Below are 21,074 nucleotides of genomic sequence, written 5' to 3' on the forward strand. Positions count from 1 at the left end.
ATCAAACCAAACCCGGGGTAGAGCACTAAAGGATTCAGCTACCGCAACAGTCTCTAATGCAGCTCTACAACCAGTCTGTACGTCAGAAAGAGCAAAGCAGTGCCCACCTCCACGCCAGCCCCAGCCCCTCAAGCTCTCCCCGAGCCAAGTCTGTGGCGACCTCTGGACAGAACAACCTACAGCCTCAGAGGACTGCTGCCCAAAGTCCCTGCGGCCTGTCTTACTCATGCAGTAGTGAACACGCTCGCCAGTGTGAACCCATGCATCCATGATGTAAAGGATGAGGACGCTACGCAGGCCCTGGTGTGCAGTCACACACCTTCTGACTGACTGACGTCTCAGCCCCGGGCAAGCCAAATGAAGCCTGAGTCCCTGGGACGCACATCTCTCCCCAAGACCGTGTGGACATGTCCCGGGAATGCATGCAAGGTCCCATTTAGTGCAAGACACTGTTCCAATGACGCCCTGCTTGTGGAACAGGAAGCTAAATATGTGTTTGGGGAGCAGACCCTCAGCCACCTTGGGCTAGAGGAAGCCCTCTGCTTCCGAGCCACTCCCAAGGACCCTCCCTCTCTGTGGGCCACAGTGCCATCCTCACCTCCCATGGCAGGGTCAGCCAGACCCTCCCTGTGGCCATAGGACCCCTGGAACTGCCCTTGGATGTCAGGGCCGAAAGGTGCCAGGTCCTGGCACAGGGGCCTCATCATGGACAGAGGGGTGGATGATCTTCTACTGTTCACCCGGCTGAGCCAAGCTGCTCGTCATGAGAGCAGGCTGCCTCACACAGAGCACAGAGAGGGGGCCCAGCCACTTCCTGATGCATTATTTATCAGGAACACATTAACCATTAGCCGCGGTGACATCACAGACATTTGAAGGTAATTTGTGGAAAGTATTGTTAGTGCAGTTGATTTGCAAATTCTTTGACAGGGAAAACCAAGCACCCAGCAGGCCGAGAGGCGAAATGGAGACTTTTTTTTTTTTTAATGTATTTGGGGATAATTGATTGAAAGCTAAGCTGTGTAGCCAGTGAGAAAATGAGATTATGCTGTCTGTTATGCAAAGAAATTGTATATTCTGCAAAACAGAAAGATGAAGAGCTGCCAGGACAGACAGCTGGGAGGCACTGGTTCCATCTTGGGGGCAAACAAGGGTGATCTCTTTCTCTCCAAATTCAAATCAGCGGGTGCCAGCATGGCTTACACCGGGAATGGTGGTGCACAACTAGAATCCCATAGCTCAGGAGGAAAACTCCAGAGGATTAAGAGAAAGGTTATCTTAACAAGTTTGAGGCTAGCCTGGGCTACATGAGACCCTGTCTCAAAAGAAAAAAATGACATCCTTTCCCTTCCTCTGTGTCCCCTCTCCCTCTCCATCTGAATCCTACGGAACCTTAGCCTCAGCCAGGCTCCCCCCAACCCCACCTTCTCTCTAGAATTACTGGATCCTAGAGATCTTCTATAGCAATTCTCCAAGACATGTCAAGGATCAGGATGCCCCGGGTTTTACCTTCATGGATCCTGGGCTACCCAGGACACAGATGGGGACTCCCCCACACTGTGCTTCTCTCTGCTGTCATCCCCTCTGAGCTGGTCCCAGTCAGTCCCCTCACAATCCACGGGGACTTGGTACAAATGGGGGTCAGACCTCTGGGACACCCAGGAAGATTTCCAGGTTTTGTGTTCCAGAGTCAAGTACTGGACCAGGGGCAGACGGATAACGACGAAACTTTATTAAGAAAATTATCAGAGAAATTTTATTAAGAAAGAAATGGGTTCTCCGAGGGCCTAGGGAGATGGCTCAGCAGTTAGTGCTTGCCCTGAAAACATGGGACCAGAGCTCAGCTCTTCAGAACTCTACCTCTTTATTGGATTCGATAATGAACTTCTTGCTACAATTTATCCTCTGTGGTCCATGAATTTCATCCTTTGAATTCAGGAGACAAAGCCCACAAATCCACCGGTTCAGCGTGGCTTTGGTGGCTGCGCCACCCAACAAGATAAGCTCATTAAGAGCCAAGAAGGCCTCTGTCAAACTCAAAGACACCCCAAAATTTGCATATCATTGTTTTCAGTGTGGCTCTGTTAAATTTTTGTTCAGAGATATGGACTAGAACTCTCAGTCGTCTTTACCTATAACAGAGCAACCTGGTTCAGGAGAATGCAGCGAGCACTCTGATCCGGACCATGGATCAGATTCCCTCAGCTCATCAGATACATCTTCTGTCAAGCAGATCCGTCGCACAGCCTGCCAGCCAGCCCCACTGAGCTTTGGTCTTTCTGTTTGCCGAATGGCGTCCTTTCAGTGTCAACCCCTGGGCTGGCAGAGAAGGTCAGAACCGCAAGCCCGAGCCAGGTGTGCTCTACTGAGGGAGATGTCAAAGGACAAAACTACAGCAAACAACCTGACGTGTTGACATTCAGACCAGGACAAGCAGCTGAGGGGCATTTTTTAACCAAAGCAGACCTGGCCTCCAGGTTGTCCCAGCATCCCTCACTCCCTACTTGTTACAGCGCATACCCAGCGCTCTACCCTGGTCTTTCCAGCCCAGGGGCGGGGCTTCCTCTCCCTTAGAGGCTCTTCACTGTATAATCCAGACATTTAGGGTTCTCTCGGTATGTGTCTGTGTGTCTGTCTGTCTCTCTCTCTCTCTCTGAATTTCCTCGTTCCTCTCTGTGCATGCCTTCTCTCTCTGCCCACCCCCACTTCTCAGTCTCCCTCTGCATGGCCACTTCACTGACCCCCTCCTGTGAGGTCGCTGAACTCACCTAGAGCTACTCCCAATAACCCTGCCTTTACCCTTTAATTTGCCTTGCCTCTGCTCATTTTGTCAGTGAGAGAGTACCTATCACTCGGTTGTCCTGATTTGTGACTCTAGGACGAAAGAGCACTTTTGTAAACAGAATGAGAGGACCGGGGCAATGACTCAGTCTGTGAAAGGTGGTGCAGTCATGAGGACCTGGGTTTAGCCTTCAACAACCATGTCAAAGCCGAGCAGAGGTATGTGTCTGGAATTCTAGCACTGGAGAGGCAGAAACAGGAGAAGCAGCCATTCTCACCAGGGTGGGTTCCAAGTCATGTCAAGAGATCCTGTCACAAAAAATAAAATGGAGAGCAATTGAGGGGGACAGTCATTATCAACCTCTGATGTTCCCCAGACATGTACACCAATAACCACAGGCAGGCACACATGTGCACACACACACACACACACATGAAAGAGAGAGACTATTCAGACAACCTGCAGAGCACAGCAGATGGCCAGCACAGGGCTGACTGCTGAATGGCACAGAAGCAAAGAGCAGGTGGTCACCTCAGAGCTGCTTTCTGAGCCAGGCAGGTGGCCAGATAGAACCGTGGAGGCGCTGACTGCTCACCCACAGGTTACATTTCCTGTGAGGGCCAAATTGGAAAGTTCTCTGTTGTCAGGTTGAAACGGCACAGTTTAGGAGAATCTGCTGCTCTGGCTCTAACCTTGACGCCCCCTGAATGTCAGACAGTAAGTTGGATGACGTGAAACTTTAGGGCTCCGGTGTATTTGGAGACTGCTCTGTGGAGGCTAAAACAATGGCCTCCCGTGACCTTCACATGGCAGGTGGACAGTTGCAGTGGCCTTTCCCTCAGGAGACATGGTAGGTAGACACTTGCAATGCTCACCTCCTTCAGGAGACATGGTAGGTAGACACTTGCAATGCTCACCTCCCTCCCTTAGGAGGTTTATTTCTGCAGCCATGCAAAAATTTCTCCTCGATCTGATCAAAGGCTTTCATTTCTTAATTTGATCAAAATTAAGGTTCAGGTTTGAGGTTCAGTAGAGACCCTGAGGGCAGATGGCCCTTTTAGGTGAGAGGTTTATTACGTCTTAAACAGCACAGACGACAGCTTGGTGGGACTTTGAGAGATCTTGGGCCTTTCTCAGAGTTAGGGTCTCTTCTTATGTATAGGTTTCAGAAATAGGGGGGATCCCATGCCACAGTGAGTGATTCATCCCTGCTACCAGCCTAAGGTCAGGCTGTCTCGGGGTCCCGGTTGGCAGGGAGGGGAGGAGGTCCCTTGTTTGGTTGGGGCATGTTTGGTGTGTGGGATGTATGACCTCAAGGGTGTGATGGAGAGGGGAGGGCTATTTGCTCAATGTATCCATCCTATGTGGGGTACCACTGTTAGCCCCTGATAGCTGGAATCTGGCAGCTTCCCACCTGTATACAGACTCAGCTGTATACAGCTGCAGATGGGTGTGACCAGAGCAGATGGTCTGGGTTCTAACGGTGGTGGGGGAGTGACTCAGTGAACAAAGGGCTCACTGCACAAACAGAAGAACAGGAGTGCAGATCCCCAGAACCCACATGAAAGCCACTCAAGCATGGAAGTTGTGTGTGATCCCAGCATGTGAGAGGCAGAGTCATGGGATCCCTAGGCAAGCTGGCTGCCTAGACTACCAGATACATAAAGTGGAGGGCAATCAAGAATTCTGGCATCCATGGCAGTTCATTGTAATAGGGTTCCATTGTAATAGGAACAGGGACTGTCTCTGACATGAACGGATTGGCCTGCTCTTTCATTACCTCCCCCTGTGGGGGAAGCAGTATTACCAGGCCACAGAAGAAGACAATGCAGCCACTCCTGATGAGACCTAATTGACTAGGATCAGAAGGGGGGAAAAGAAGACCTCCCCTATCAGTGGACTTGGGGAGGGGCATGCATGCAGAGGGCAGAGGAAGGGAGGGATTGGGATGGGAGGAGGGAGGGAACCACAGGGGGGATACAAAGTGAATAAAGTGTAATTAATAAAGAATTTTTAAAAAATAATAAAAAAAAATTCTGGCATCAACTTCAGGCCTCTCTCTTTCTCTCTCTCTCTCTCTCTCTCTCTCTCTCAAACGTGAATGTGCACACACACACATACACAAATCTAAGTTAAATTAGATGAAAAAAGCTGTTTTAGAAAACAAAGATATCCAGAAAAAAAGATTTGTCGGTGGGTAAAAGGCATTTGCCACCAAGCCTAAGGCCCAAGTTCAATCCCCAGGATCCATGTGGTAGAAGAACTCTTCTTCCTCTGACTTACATATTCTCTCTCTTGCACGTCTGAAACCGTGTACATCTGTGAACACAATAAATAAATAAAAAATAAATAAGTAAATAAACAAATAGTCAAAATGTACAGCTCCAGGCTGTCACCGGAGCACCCGGGAAGTTCCCTTAATCTTTAAGTAAAACTGTAAGCTTTGACTTTCACGAAGAAGAGAATTTCACGATGTGCCAGCAAAAGCAGAGTTAAAGTTTACTTTAACAGACAAACAAGGGTGCCCAGGGAGAGAGTAAGGCTCACCTGAGAAAGGAGTGTGGGTGCTTCAAATGGCAGCTGTGGTTAAGAGTCTTACTGATGAGTGTAGCGAGGTAGTTTTGGAAACCATAAGAATGTCACTGCTTAAACAATTTCTACTGGACTCTCTATCTCAACCCTCACCCCTTTTAATGTTTGTTTGTTTGTTTGTTTGTTTGTTTGGGACAGGGTCTTACTAGATAGCCCTGGCTGTGGATGGCCTGGAACACAAAGAGACCCACCTCCCTCAGGCCCGAGTGCTGGGATCACAGCTGTGCACCACTGTGCCTCACCCTTTTGTTACCTGACACTACAGGATGGCTTCAGAGGAACTTTGAAGTTATAAAGCTGCAACCTAACAAGGTAAAACCAAGAGTCACTAAGGTTCCACAAGAATTTATGGTGAGACTTCTAAAATGTTGCAGGTTCATAATTGGGAAAGGAGAAAGACCTTAAGCAGATATTTGGTTGTATTGGAATTCTCAGTTCTCCCCTGGTAAGAGGCTTAAACCAGATTCTGGGCTGAGGGGATCCTTTCCATCCATGTCCACACCTCCTCCTGTCTTTCTCTCCTGTGGGATGTGGTCAGACTTGCCCCTGGAAGACAGACAATCAGTAGCTATTTCCACCTTAGTGAGAAGTCACAGGAGGGGTGGGGGGTCATGGGCGTCCTAGCTTCATTTCTGTTGCTGTGACAAATACCCTAATCCAATCAACTTTGGGGGAGAAAGATTATATTCATCTTACAGTTCAGGTTACATTCCATAACTATGGGAAGTCAAGAAACACAAAGCAGCTAGTCACATCACACCCCGGGTCAAGAACAAGAAGAAAATGGAAGCTTACATGTGTTCTGCCCTTCTCTGCTCTTGGAAGTCTGCTAACTTAATCTAGGGAATGGCACTGCCCACAGGGAGCAGATCGATGCCCACAGAGAGCAGATCGCCCCACCTCCCACACAATCAAGACCTCCTCATGGTCACACCCACAGCCAGCTAGGCAACCCCTACTAAGACTCTCCTCCCAAGTGAGTCTATACCATGTCAAGTTTACAAAGCCATCATGATGAAGATGTTGGAACTTCACCCTGAGACCCCAACGTGGCTACCACAGGGCCACAGACACAGCGTGGGTCAAGCCATGAGCCTGTCAACGCCAAACACTGCATTTCCCAGATTACCCAGCACATTCACACAGTGACCTTGATGCCAGGGCTGAAGGAAAGAGGTTCCACAAGTAAATCATGCCAGGAACCAATTGTGAGCTATGTCTTGGATGGAGGGGATCCTGGGACACGAGGGTCGTGTAAGGCCAAAACCACAAGAGCCCCTGAAAACCCAGGCAGGCTGATGACCCAGTCCTAACTGCCCTCAAGGAGCTAGGAAATTCATAACAGTCTATTAAAGACTATTTTGCAGCAAGATAGGGAGGCGGATCCATAGATCAAGGCTGAGTAAGCCTAATAGCTGAGTTCAGATTCCCAGAACCCATGTAAGAGCCAGATCAGCATAATGAGCACTTCCACCACCTCAGACTTCTATCTTCTTTCTTTAAGACAGACTCCATGTAGCCCAGGCTGCCTTTGAAACCACTGAGTAGTTAGGGATGGCCTTGAACTGCTGAATCACCAGTGCTGGGATTACAGTTGTGTATCATGCTTCTCTTTTTATGTGGGGCTGGGGCTGGACTCCAGGGCTTGGTGCAGTACATGCTAGGAAGGCGCTCTGCCCACTGAGCAGCCTATGAGCTGAGCACTCTGCCAACTGAGCACTCTGCCAACTGAATTACATCACCAGCCCCTTTTTTTTTTTTCACTGAAAACATTAAATGCCTGTCTTCTGGCCTTGTGGAAATTTACAGTAAGTTATTAAGCATGGTCACCCTACTGTACTGCACCACAGCGTATCCATTCTGTCAGGTCTCAGAAAAGGGACAAACGGCTGAGGTGACCTAACATATCAAAGGGATGCTGACCAGCTCTCCCAGCATCCCCCAGTACCTGTGGCTCCTCCCAGTACTTCTAACCCCTCCCTCCTACCCTAAACCCTTCCAATCCAGGATCCAGGCTTTCACTTCCCTCCCCCCAGGCCTAATCCCTATATAAAGCAGCCATTCAAACTAGTTTTTTGGTCTCTTAGCCCAGGCTGCCTCTCTTGGTCAGCAGCTCCTCTCTTACTCTCCCTCCCCATCTCTCCTCTCATGGTCCAGTTCAGTCTGCCAAACTTGTTCAGTCTAGACTCTTCCCTCTGCCTGTTTTCTGCCTTAATATCTACAATAAAAATCTCCATACTTCAGAAGTAACTATGCCCTCCTCCTTTTATTTCATTTTTTTATTCACCCTCTAACTCTAATTTTGTACCTATTAGCCAACCTCTCTCTGTCCCTGGCCTCTCCCAACCCTTCTCTGTCTATGGGTATCACAATTCTACTCTTCACTTCCATGAAATCATCTTTTCAACTTCCACAGCAGTAAGAAGATGCAGTACTTTTCTTCTGTGGCTGGCTTATTGCACTTAAGACGTGTCTTCCCTGGCTGTAGAGATAGCTCAGTGGTTAAAAGTGCTGGCTGCTCTTCTGGAGGATGCACAGGCCCCACATGGAAGCTCACAACTGTCTGTGACTCCAGTTCCAGGGGATCAGACACCCTCTTTTGCCCTCTGATAGCACTGTCCATATATGGTGCACAGACATACATGCAAGCAAACACCCATATACAAAAAGCTAAAATTTTTTAAAGATAATATCCTCCTAGTCCCATGTATATTCTTACAAATGCATCTTGTATTTTTCATGGTCAAGTAACATTCCACCATGAGCGGCTGGAACTTATGTGTATAGCAAGCTTCCTTTTTTCCTGTGTGTGTGTGTGTGTGTGTGTGTGTGATGTATTCATATGGGCACACATGTATGTGCTCATGAGCATGTGTGTGCACTTGCAGAGCAGAGACCCAAGGTTAATGTCAGGTATCTTCCTCAATTGCTCTTCCCTTTAGTCTTTGAAGCAGAGACTCACCAAAACCCAAACATTACATTAGCTATTAAAACCCAAAACCAAAACATTAGCTATTAATATAGCTAATGTCACTAGCCTGCCTGCTCTGCAGATTTGTTGTGTGGTGGCTGATTTTTTATTTGTTTGCTTGTTTGTTTTGTCAACTTGAGAAAAGCCAGGCTCATCTGGAAAGAGGGAACCTCAACTGAGAAAATGCTTCCAACCTAACACCCACACTGAATTACTGTCTCCAGGTAGCATGACAAGATATTCTAGGGACTCTGGTGCCCCGTCCCTTGGTTGTCAGGCTTAAAAAAGAATGAGTTTCAGGACACTGGAATTTCCCAGGGATGTCATGTTAGAAGAAAGAGGTCTGGATCCAGTGTTGTCAACTATTAATATTTACTATTGACTTATCGTTTGGTTATGCAGCGGTTATTCCTATACCAGCTGCATACCCAAATCACCACACAGAGACTAGGATTGATTTCATTAACCTAGAGCACAATGCTGGGCAGCAGTTACTCCATCCTAAACCTCCAAGCCCACAGAGTTTCCCACCATTCAAATTTCACCCATTATACTTGCTTTTAGTCGTATCTTAGGTCCAGTTCATCTTTCCTCCTGGTTCCAAGTCCCTCCTGCCAATCTCTCCTCTCCTATTCCTTCCCCTCGCTTCCTTCTCCTCCCCTCAGGACCAGGATGTCCCACCCTATTTTCTCCATTGCTCAGCATTGTGGCTGGTTGCTTCATTGACAATACAGAGAACAAATGGCGGCCTGTTTACACAAACTTGAGACAGGTGATGCTTAGAATAATCATCACAATGCAATGTCTGGATTGAAACCAGATAGTGGGGCAGAGAAACCAGCATTTGAGTGAACAAGGGTAAATTGTATACACTCCACAAGAACATTATACCAACAATCCAGCTAGAGGGAGAGTTTGTCCACTAATAAAATAAAATAAAATAAAATAAAATAAAATAAAATAAAATAAAATAAAATAAAATAAAATAAACTGTACAATCTTGACAACTTGCCAGCCCACCTCCGTTGCTTTTAACAAAATCTCAGTTGTTCCATTTTACCAATAAGGACTTGAGAGCCAGAGGCTGGGATGAAAGCCTGCTGGCTCAGAGAGGCAGAAAACACACCCAGCTGACCTTCCTCCTCAGCTGATGTCCCAGAAGGAGGCTCTCCTTCTCCACACCACCTCAAATCCCTCAACTGAATGTCCCTCCCTTCTACTTCCTGGATGTCTCTAGCCATTCTTTCACTCGCTCTCCATGTTTTCTTCCTGTGTTCGCTCCCTGTCAACTGGTTGCTTGCTCTGTCTCTTGACCTATGGTTAACTTTATCCTGCTTACAATATTTAAGCAGAAAGCTCTTGGTGTGCTAGGCATAGCCACACCACAACTAGAAACAGATTTTCCCGATAAATGACTCGATCTCGGGTTTCCCACTGTGATCAAATGTCCTGCAATAGTCTCGCTTTTGTCTAAATAAAAAGGAAAGATTTTTAACTCTAGCACAGTAAAACTATTTCTGCCCAGCTTTCCACAATGTCCAGCTTGGTTGTACTCGGCAGTCTTAGGATTAAGTATGTTTTAGTTCAAAGTTCTATAAATGTTTATGTCAGTCTCCTATGAACTAAGCAATGTGGATGTCCTGAGCAGTTTGTAGTCCGAAGCTGATCTGTGGGTGGTATTTAGTGGCAGTGCTGGCTAAGTAGAACACAGCCGTCAACCCAAAGGTGTCCACTGTTTGTGCAGAGCCTGGAGGCAGAAGAGGCCTGGGGCAGTTTTTCCCAGTGGTTGCCATTACCACAATCCAGGGAGATTTGTTGCTTGAAGGCCCCATCTTCTTCTTGGAGACCTCAAAGGATGCTGTAAGGGATGGTCATAATTTATTATAGAAAACTTAAACATTTTAAATGCCATCTTCAGCAGATCTCTGAAAGGTTTGAGGACCACAGTCGACTAAGTACAAACGAGATACACAAACTTTGTTCCTAGTTACCAGTTTCAGACTCAAACCTGAAAACACATACAGGAAGCTAGAGGAAACTTATTTCAAGAATTAGTATGCTGTTTGACTAGTAGTATCAGGACAGAAAGTTTATACATATGTAAATCTTATAGATTTTGAGATAACATATATACCTTTAAAAGTTTTAAAGAATCAAATGAAAACCTGAACATAATGAGATTAGTGGTGATAGAACCATTCCTTATTTTTTGTTTTCCTCTGCCCCATGCCAGATGGCTTTTCTGATTTTGGGGACAGATATTTTGGATTTTTCTTTAACCAACATGTGGGTTTAGAGAAGGAGAAAGCCATGCTTCCTCCCCAAAGCCAGCTTTAATTTTTAATTGAATTGGGACCACATAAAGACCATTTGCCACTTATGTCTGTGGAGGGCAGCAGAGAAGAGGTGGAGGGGGCAATGCCACTTGGTAAGTTACTGTTTTTCTTGGGACACATTCTCTTGATGATCCATCTTTTTTCCATATCCATCTTTTTTCTTCAGATGTTTCACTTGTTCACTGGTCTCTGGATTCCTTAGTTGGATGTTTTTATTCTCCTGGAAAGATAAAAGCAAAACACTGCCCCACCCTTAACTCTCTGGGAGATTCTTTTTTTTTTTTTTTTTTTTTTTTTTTTGGCAGGTTCTATCTTTCTTAGGGCAGCGTGTTCTTTGGCAACAGAAAAAGTATATCTTTCAATTGAAATTTAAAAAAAAAATTGAAACTAAATATACCTTAGTATGTGTGGATAACTACTTATATTACCCATTCTCTTTATATATATAAATTCAAGATTTAAATGTATTTATTTTTAGATCACAAAGAATATTCACTTTGAATTTCAGCCTGCCTTTTGCAAGCAACTTTTAAATTTAAATCACTGTAATTCTTATGTGCCTGCCTCTGCCTCCCAAGTGTCCGGATTAAAGGCGTGAGCCACCACCTGGCTCTGAATTCCTTATACTACTTATTGGGTTGTCCTGGTTTAATTTGGTTCTCCATTTCTTGTTATTTTTTAGTGTTAGGGGTAAACATTCAAGTTTTTCAAATGTGTAATCTATCATTCTTGCTGACTTATTCTGAATTTGCTCCCTGGCAAATTTTAATTTTCTAGTCTTAACTAAACATGATGCCAATTTGTCCGCTATTTTATTATTTCCAGACATTTCATCTATGTTGCCTGTATAAGCTTTGATATCTTTGCTAAGTTTTGCATTTCCATTCATGCCTCCCAGACCAAGATATCTTTGCTATCTATCTGCCAGTTACTGGTTTTCCATTTTGGTGACCATATAGGTATATCATTGCGCACATACAATGAGTTGGAAAAGACAGAGATTTTCCTTTTGCTTTCCCAGTTGTTTGTTTTGTAGCCAATAGTGCTGCGCTGATTTTGTGGTTCCTTCCTCAGCATTGACCATTCCATCCCCCCATCTATAGGCTGCTGTTTTCCATTAGTTTTGGTTCCATCAGTGGTTGAGGAACCATCAGTAAACCATACAGTAGCCAAATGCTGTGACATTTTGCTGGTCCCCCACCTCCCCGCCACAGGTCAATAGGTACCTCTTTGAGGGAAGAGGTGAGCTGTTTAGGGAAGGGGATTATAGACAACCGAGCTATTTCCTAGGTGTGAGAAGGCATAGATTCCTTTGCTACCACATCCTGGTCACAGAGGAATTCAAACAGGAACTGGTTCCACTGTAATACTTTTCCTTCCGTGGCTGAGCTGGTGAAAGACTCTGCCTTTAAACAGCTTCAATCCATCATTGTAGGGGACGCACTTATGAACATAGGGTGACTGGAAATGACTGAGTATAAGGTTCTCCATGCCTCCTAAAACGTTTAGATTTGTTTCCCAAAGAGAAAGTATTTATTCTCCACATATGGATCATGTTTGCAATAAAAGGAAAATGTCTGTGGACTCCTTTTTGCTTTATGAAAAGTGTCCAGTTGCCAATTCACCAACAAATATGATGTCCATAATTAGGGTATCATCTGGTTCAATATTGGTCAGGTTTGCATGCACGAGATGAGCTTCCTGGCAGTAGGAAAAGCTTTGTTCCTGGCCCCACTGGAAATTAGCTGCCTTTCTAGTCACCCTGTTGAGGGTTTTATAATAATCTGTAAATATGATATGTGCTTTCTCTAGTGTGCCAACACACCACTTAGGAGCTGTGTGTGAGTTTTGTCCCTTGGTGGTGGGATCAAAGGCATCTGCCACAACCAGAGTTCAGTGTACTCCAGAATTTAGAAAACAACTAATAAGCTCTGCCTGCCTCTGCTGGGATTAAAAGCATGGGCTACCACCACCCTGCTCAAACATTTTATCCTAGCTCCAAATCACTCCAACTCTTAGAGAATCAGACAACAAGTTTGCACTGTAAGTAACTCTTTGAATTTACTTAAAACGTTTTAAACCTCTTAACTGTGTAAAACAAACAAACAAACAAACAAAACCTCTTTTCATTTAAGAAGAAAACTCAAAAGTTGATGTCTAAGATGGCATAAGCCACATGGCAATCTACAGTCTGACATTCTAACATGGAATGAAGACATGTGGTTTCAGGGGAAGACAATGCAGCCAGTCCTGATGAGACCTGATAGACTAGGATCAGAAGGAAGGAGAGGAGGACCTCCCCTATCAGTGGACTTGGGGAGGGGCATGCGTGCAGAAGGGGGAGGGAGGGTGGGACTGGGAGGAAAGGAGGGGTTTATGGGGGGGATACGAAGTGAATAAAGTATAATTAATAAAAATTAAAATAAATTTAAAAGAGAAAAAAAAGACACGTGGTTTAAGACATTTTTCATTTCATGCCAGTAAGGGGAGTGTGCCTTTGGTTAACTATCATTCAAAAATATTATTTTTTTCATGCCTGATCAAATGAAAGGCATGTTAGTCTTTATAAGTCAGTTTGGAATGAATGACCACACTGTCTGATGAACTATTGCCTCTCTTTATTAAGGAGATCTCTCCTGTTCTAATCTAATCTTTAACAATTTTGATGGTATCCTCCACTTTTCTTCCCCCATGGAAACAAAGACAAAACCTCTTCCCCAAAATAACACATATCTTATCCTGAGGTCAATACATCTTTAAAATATACAGGCTGAGTTAATTCTGTAGGTTTTTTTTCTACTATACAATATTTCTCTGCAGCTTGTTTCTTTTTCATTAGCATTTAAAAATGTTAAAGTTAATAAAGCACTATGTAACATATCTCTGAGGGGAATCTTTATTACTCCTTTCTGTTTATTAAGCATGTCTTTTGAAACATTGTTATGTGGTATACCTGCAATATACTTTATGTTGTAATATGCAAAAAGCTGTTTCATTTTGCTGGAGACACATGCTAGAACACTGTCAGTGTAAATTTGTACAGGTGGCCCATAATAGCTGTAACTTCTAATAAATGTGTCATTACAGAGTCAGCCTTTTTAGAGCTTAAAGTGTCGTTTTTTGAAATCCTGAAATATGGTGCACATACTTTAATTTTCCAAACTCTGCAAAATGAAATGCATCCATTTGCCAGATTTCCTTTCTTTGGGTACCTTTTGGGTTACTTTCTGCAGGTAAAACAAGTTGCACATTTCCTTGGCTTGTTGCCAAGTGATAGGAAGCTCTGTCTTCAAACCTTTGCTGTTAACTGGTGATTCTTAAAAAATTCTGAGGCCTCTAGCACCTTTCCTATTAGTAGCTGCTCAATTTCATCACTACCTGTGCTAGAGGGCCTGGTAGGCCCATATGGGATCTGATATGTGTTTTATACAATGGATGATTTCTATTTCTGATTACTTGTTGTAGTTGAATAAATAGCAAAGTGAGTTGAGCCATCCTGAATAAGTTCAGTGGTTTCAATATGTAAAACAACTCTTTCTGCATATTGAGAATCAGTAACTATATTAAAAGCTTCAGGAAAACCTAATAATACCATAAGAATGGCATATGGCTCTGAGCTACTTTACTTACTTTCTCTGACTTATAACCTGCCTTTCTTGATTTATTTGCATCAGTATAGAAGGTAGGGGCTCCAGAAATCAGTATCCCTTTTACTATACAAGAGAAAAACCAATTAGTTGCTTTTACAAACTGAAGTCTCCTGCTTTTAAGGTATTTGTTGTTAATCTCTCCCAAAATAATTACTGCAAGCTCTTTGCCAATGTTCATTTTCTACCCATAATGAGGCAATTTCAGCATTAATAAGTAGCACCACAATTTCTTCTGGGTTTATTCCTACTAATTGACAAGTCTCATTTTTCATTTCAGAATCCGTTCAGTAAACTTTTCTACATAGGTCTTTAATTTTTTACTCTGTGTGCTAAAATATCTGTTCTAAAATATTATCTTCTTTCTGCATAAGAATTCCTGTGGGAAAATGAGTAGAAAGCAAAATAACTAAAATACAATAAAGCTTTGCATCCACGTGATCCACAGGAACATCCTGTCATTTCTTCTCTACCAGAGCCAGTTCTTTTTCAGCCTCAGCTGATAATTTTCTTGGACTATTTAAGCCCTTGTCACCTTGTAACGTTTAAAATAAATTGCTTATCTCTTGAGTAATAATCCAATTAAGGGCCATAGCCAGTTATTATCTCCCAGCAATTAAAAAAAAAAAAACATTAAGAGTTTGCAATTGATCTCTCATTTGTACTTTCTGTGGTCAAATTTTCTGTAAACCTATTTATGTCCTAGATAATTGATAGAATCTTCTCTTTCTTTTTTTCAGGAGCAATTTGTAATCCCCATCAAGGCAAAATTCTCTTTCCTTCATTAAATATTTTTTCCTAGGGTATATGCATCTGAATCAGTCAGTAAGATATCATCCATATGACAGTAAATTAGAGATTGAGGAAACTTTATGAATTATTTCTAATGGCTGTTGTACAAAATGTTGGAACAAGGTAAGACTTTCCAATGATATCTCTTTATTGGACAACTATTATTATAAGTAGGTATGTTCATGCATGTGTGAGTGATATGTTTACATGAGTACAGTGCCCACAGAAGCTGGAGGCATAGATGTGATATTAGTTCGTGTTCCCTAGAGCTAGAGTTACAGATGGCTATGTGTTGCTGGATATGCTATTTATGAAGGTTCTAAAACCAATGTCTTATGGATATCAAGAAATTACTATACAGGACTGGTGAGATGGCTTAGTACATAAGGGCAAAGACTGGTGACCTGAATTTGAACCTAGGAACCCACGTGATGAAAGAAGAGAACCAGTTTTCACAAGTTGTTCTCGCACCTAAACACACACACACACACACACACACACACACGTAATTTTTTTAATAAAGGAAATGACCAAACAAAGAAAAGTACAATCTAGTGCCCCTCAAGAACAAAGATACAAAAATCCTTACATAACATTAGATAATTAGTTCAGGAGTATGTGGAAATGTCCTCTATAACTTTCCATGTGATGATGGTGGTGAGGAGGAGGAGGATATGATGATGACAGGGTCTCACTGTGTAGCCCTGGGTGGCCTGGAACTCAGTATGTAGACTGCTAGCCTTCAGCTTACTGGATCCAATTGTCTCTATCTCTCAAATACTAGGGTTAAAGGTATGCATCACCACTCCTAGCTTAATTAATTTAGAAGCAGGGTCTCTCACTGGACCCTGTTCATCAAGAGCAGGCTAGCCACTGAGCTCCCAGGACCCATTTGTCTCTCAGCACTGGGGTTATAGCTGTGGATCCCTAAGCCTGGCCTCTACACTGGTGCCGGGGATCCAAACTCAGAATCTCAGGACTTACACAGCAAGTCCTATAATTACCGACTCACCCCTGACCCTTCCTCAACAGTAAGTTTCAAAACATCATAATTCAGTATACTAAGAGACTAAAGGAAAACTATCATAATGACACACCAGCTTGTAAACAAAAGCAAAAAAAAAAAAACTACTCATCAAAATCCATATCACTAATGACATACGTGTGTGTGTGTGTGTGTGTGCAGAGAGAAACCTCAGCTGGAGAACATCAACAACAACAAATCTTCTATAAACAATGGACTTCTGAGACAATGGATGTCTCCTAAAATGGAGATGATCACTCATCATTCTGGTACTTCTGACCCATGGTACTTCCTCATGCAATGAAGCAGAGGAGAGGGGCGTGGAGGGAACACACAGATCAAGGAGAAAGAATATAAGAAGCAAACATGTTTGCTTGCACATAACATAATGGCATGCATAGAAAAGTTCATGGAATCTACAAAAGAAACCCTAGGAAAAGCATGTACTTTCATCAAGGTTGCAAAAGACAAGATCCATGTGCCAGCACCAACAGTACTGCTATTGACTGGCAACGAACCCAATGGAAATTACAATTTAAAATAGAGTAGAGTTTCAGCTGTGAGGATAATGATAAAAATAGATGGAAATCTGTTAAAACAAGTGCCTAGCTGAAAATTTACAATGGTGGTTAAAAAAATATATACCAAGCTAAAAGAAGAAACAGACATTGTTTGTGAATACAATTATCATTATAACAGTTTGAAGGAGCGTACAGTTTGTTGTTTTGTATGTGGGGGGGGACGGACTGTCTGCCCATTGGGGAGAGGGAACATGTGCCCATCCTCATGAGTACCTCGCTGTCTACCATATTCCTGTTATATCACTGTCTATCATATTCCTGCTATATCATAACTGTCTACCATATTCACTTGAGACAAAGTCTCTCACTGAACCTGTAGCTAGGCTGGTAGCCAGCGAGCCCCACCAATCTTCCTGTTCCTGCCCCCTGTCCCAGCCCCCCACCCCGGCCAGGACTAGAAGAGTAGAAGAGTTCATGGCCATGGCCAGCTTGGCTATGAGTGCTGGCGTTTTAAACTCGGGTCCTCATGCTTTCAGAGCAAGTGCTCTTAACCACTGAGCCATCTTCCCACCCCTGAATAAGAGTGTTAGCGCAGCTCCTATCAAGCCTCAGCAAAAACTTTTAAAGATACAGATAAGCTTGTTCCAAAATGTATAGGCAAAGGCAAAAGAGCTAGAATGATGACAATACATTAGAAGAGAAAAAGATAATGTTAAGAATTATTGTACCTAGCCAATCGTCATAGTGCATGCCTTTAACCCCAACACTCAGAAGGAAGAGACAGACTGATCTCTGAGAGTCTGGGCCGGCCTAGTGGTCTACATGTGAGTTCTAGGACAGGCAGGGTTACATAATAAGACCCTATCTTAAAAAAAAAAAAAAATGAGTTGTTGAACCCAATTTGAAGTCTTGAAGTCCTGTGTAGGCACATGAATCAAGACTGTGCAATGTGGGCAGATAGGCAGATCCATAAGACTGTGGATCCGAGAGAGAAATCACTGATTTCTCTCTGTAGACCCACACAAGCATAGCCACTGACTCTTCTCAAATCACGTGTTTTTTAGATGTGGGTGTGTGCACTCGTGGGTGCGTGTGTGTCTGTGTGTGAGTGCGTGTAAGTGTTCACGTAAGTGCTGCAGAGTTTGATAGCAGGCGTTTTCTTCTAATCCCTCTCTGCTTTGTGAATCCAAGGCTTCTATCTGAACGGGAGCCCGCTGATATGCCTAACTAATCAGCAAGCTTGCCCAGAATCCCTTGTCTGCCCCTCCCGAGGGCTGGGCTCACAGGCGGCTGTCATACTTATCAGTTTTTTCTTTGGCTCTGGAAGTCTGAACTCTGGGCCTCAGACTCACACAGCAGGCGCTCTACCCACTAAGCCATCTCGTCTCCCCAGGCCCCCCAGACACCGATATTTGACAGCATCAAATGCAACAAACAAGGGGATGTAAAGGCCCCAAGTCCCATTTGCAAGCAAAGAGAAGAGAAACTTGACCTAAGGGTGACTTTATGAAAAATTAACTCACAGTGGAAGCAGGTGCAGAACAAGAAATTATAGCACGTCCAGTAGACAATGTAAAAGAAAATGATCCAGGTCCTCAGTTTGCCAAACACGTCTAGACAAGACACCAAAGGCCCCAAAACAAGGAATACTGAGAGGAGCTGAAGAAATGCCTGTCAGTAAAGTGCTTGCCATGCAAGTGTGAGTACTTGAGTTTGAACCTGTGTCAAAAAGCCAGGGACGGCTGGCACACCTGTGATCCCAGCACTAGGGATGCGTACAGAGGTGCATTCCTGGGACTCACTGGCTCGCCAGCCTCAACTACGTCAGGCCAATGAGAGATCCTGTCTCAAAAAAACAACGTGGATGATACCCGAGGAATGACTCAGTGTTGTCTTCTAGCCTCTGTGCGCATACACACACACCCGTACACACACGAGGGGGGGGGGTAACCACTCAAATGAACACTGGATGCTCTCAATTAAGTGTCCCCCAAGGTCTCAGAGTTCCTGTATAACAGGAAGGGTCCTAGGAGTTAGGACGCTACCTAGTTGCTAGTCTGGGGTCTTCTAGAAGGAGTTATAGCAAAAACTGGGGTGAACTATGGGAGGAGAGTGAGCTGGTCGGTCTAGTCTGAAAAACCAGGTATCCAGGTACTTTCTCAGTCTCAGCCACATGGCCTCAAGCGGAGCCTCAGCAGGGGCTCCTTTAGGAGGCCGTGAAAGAACCGAGCCCACAACTCTTCTGCGCTCCAGCAAGCACATCCTCAAAACTGCTGCTTTGGGGTCCCCGCCGCTACCTGACCACTTTGTCCCCTGCTCTCATCAACTGGACGACGTCAAAGTTTACAACCTCAGGCTGGGGAGATAGTCCAGTATGCAAACACTTGACGCACAAGCGTGAGGATCCAAGTTTGGGCCCTGGCATTCTCCAAAAACAAAAAATAAATAAAGCACCATCAACAGCATGGGTGTGGTGGTGCTCGTCCATCATTCCAGAGCTGGAGTGGGGAAGACAGACAAACAGATTCCGGGAGCTCTCTCAGACAGTCCACCCCAAGCCCAAGCTCCACGTTCAGTGAGATGCCCTGTCTCAAATAAGTAGAGCGGAGACCAGGTGTCCACCTCCAGCCTCCACAGACAGGTGAATTCCATACCTGCCCCTGCCACGAGGACGTGCACACACACACACACACACACACACACACACACACACACACACAAGTCACTCTGAAAGCATTCCTGCTAAGACAGGGAATGACAAACACCTCTCTGATAATGGCTGCTTCCTAGCATACACAGAGAACCATTCCTGCAGCATAATTTATAAAATATGGGAAAGTTTATAAAATTTACGTATTTGTAAATAATCTATCAAACTCTGTATATAGCTGGGTGTGGTGTGCATTTAATCTCAGCATTCTGGAGCCAGCCTGGTCTGCATAGGCAGTTCCGAGTCAGCCATAGTTAGACCTTGTCAAAACAAAACAAAACAAAAACTTTGGATATAAAAATCTACCCTAAAATTCAGCAGTGAAAATAGCAATCCATTAAGAAATTGGACCAAGACCATAAAGAATCATTTCGTGGAAGACGGTACTCAGGTGCCAAATAAGCTCATAAAAGACTCAGCGTCAGTAAGCCAAGAGCAGCTTCTTGGGACCACAGTAATGGCCGGCGCTAACTCTCTCCCATGGCTGTTAAGCAAATGAATGACGCAGCCCAGCAAACCGCTAACGAGTTTCGAGTGTTTAACACACACTCCGAAGGCTTCTTGGCAGGAAGTGCTCAGCTTCCTACCCAGGAGGGAAATGGGCCAGAACCTTACCAGATGTGCAAGACGCTGGGGAGTTAGGAATCGATGTGGACCCCACACAGGAAGTGGAAGGCAGAAGATATTGGAGTAGCGGAGCCTCCGCTGCTCTGCAGCGAGCAGGAGAGACGCCTGACCTCGGTCCCGGCAGACCCTTGGCCGCCCTGCAGTGCACGGCTCCTTCCTCCATCCTTGTAAACGGACATAATGGTCCCGATGTGCACATCCAACCGCACCAGAAACAAACTGCGGCCAGTCACTGACAGGCAGTAATAACTAACTTCCTGGAATTATAATTCTTCATTCTTTCACTCAATAGCATTCAACAAGAGCCAATGCACCCTTCTTGTCTGGTATTTCAATCTTTTAGCTTTCTTTTTTCTTTTCTTTTCTTCTTTTTTTTTCTTTCTTTTTCATTCTTTTGTTTGCGTTTCTTTATTAATTTGTTTGTCTGTTTTTGTTTGGTTTTGTGGTCTTGTTTCCTTGGGACAGGATCTCACCCTGTAGCTCAGAGTGGCCTCCTGCCTTAACCTCCCAGATGCTGGGATTACAGGTGAGTGCCCCTGTGCCCACCCAGGTCCCACGGTTTTCAACGAGGACACAGAATGCAGGCCAAGGTTAAACAGGAAGGAACGAGAGCTGCACCCTCGTGGTGGGGCCTCTTACTGAAAGCCTCCGGACCTATCTGGTAGCACTGGCTTTGGAGAAACAAGCAGCGAAAAATGGTAAGTCCAGAAGCATCAATGGGCTGAATGACCCTATCCTAGAATATTACAAAGAGAAAAGTATGCTTTTCTGCTCAAAACCTTGAAGGACACACTCCTTAGCAGTGTAAAATTCTTTGCTTTCAACTTTCTTTTTGTAACAAAAGTGCTCTCCCAAATCCTGTCCTGCATTTTTACTTACCTACCGGTCTCTCTCTTCAAAAGACTGTGCTACACTCGGTTCTGGGAAGCCCCTGGAGGGGAAGTGTTTACAAATTCCCGTGCTGCTTCATCGCCCAGAATGGCAACAACTTCCTTAGCTACAGTAAAAGGAGGCCGCTTAAAAGCCTCCCCCATAGCGAAGGGCAGAAACCTGCAAGGCTCTGCAGAAAACC

The 21,074-nt window shown here is 44.5% G+C and overlaps 1 long non-coding RNA gene across 1 annotated transcript; it reads right to left on the reverse strand.

Annotated features, from left to right (window-relative positions):
• Positions 1 to 1,778: 1,778 nt before the first annotated feature.
• On the reverse strand, positions 1,779 to 20,295 carry LOC132648396 (uncharacterized). The gene is made up of 3 exons (XR_009586808.1): positions 19,991 to 20,295; positions 5,066 to 5,101; positions 1,779 to 3,090 (listed from the first exon to the last, which is right to left on the reverse strand). It is a non-coding gene; the product is annotated as an uncharacterized LOC132648396 (long non-coding RNA).
• Between the last annotated feature and the right edge of the window lie 779 nt (positions 20,296 to 21,074).

The sequence above is a fragment of the Meriones unguiculatus genome, chromosome 16 (assembly GCF_030254825.1).
Source record: "Meriones unguiculatus strain TT.TT164.6M chromosome 16, Bangor_MerUng_6.1, whole genome shotgun sequence".
In the NCBI taxonomy this organism is placed as follows: Eukaryota; Metazoa; Chordata; class Mammalia; order Rodentia; family Muridae; genus Meriones; species Meriones unguiculatus.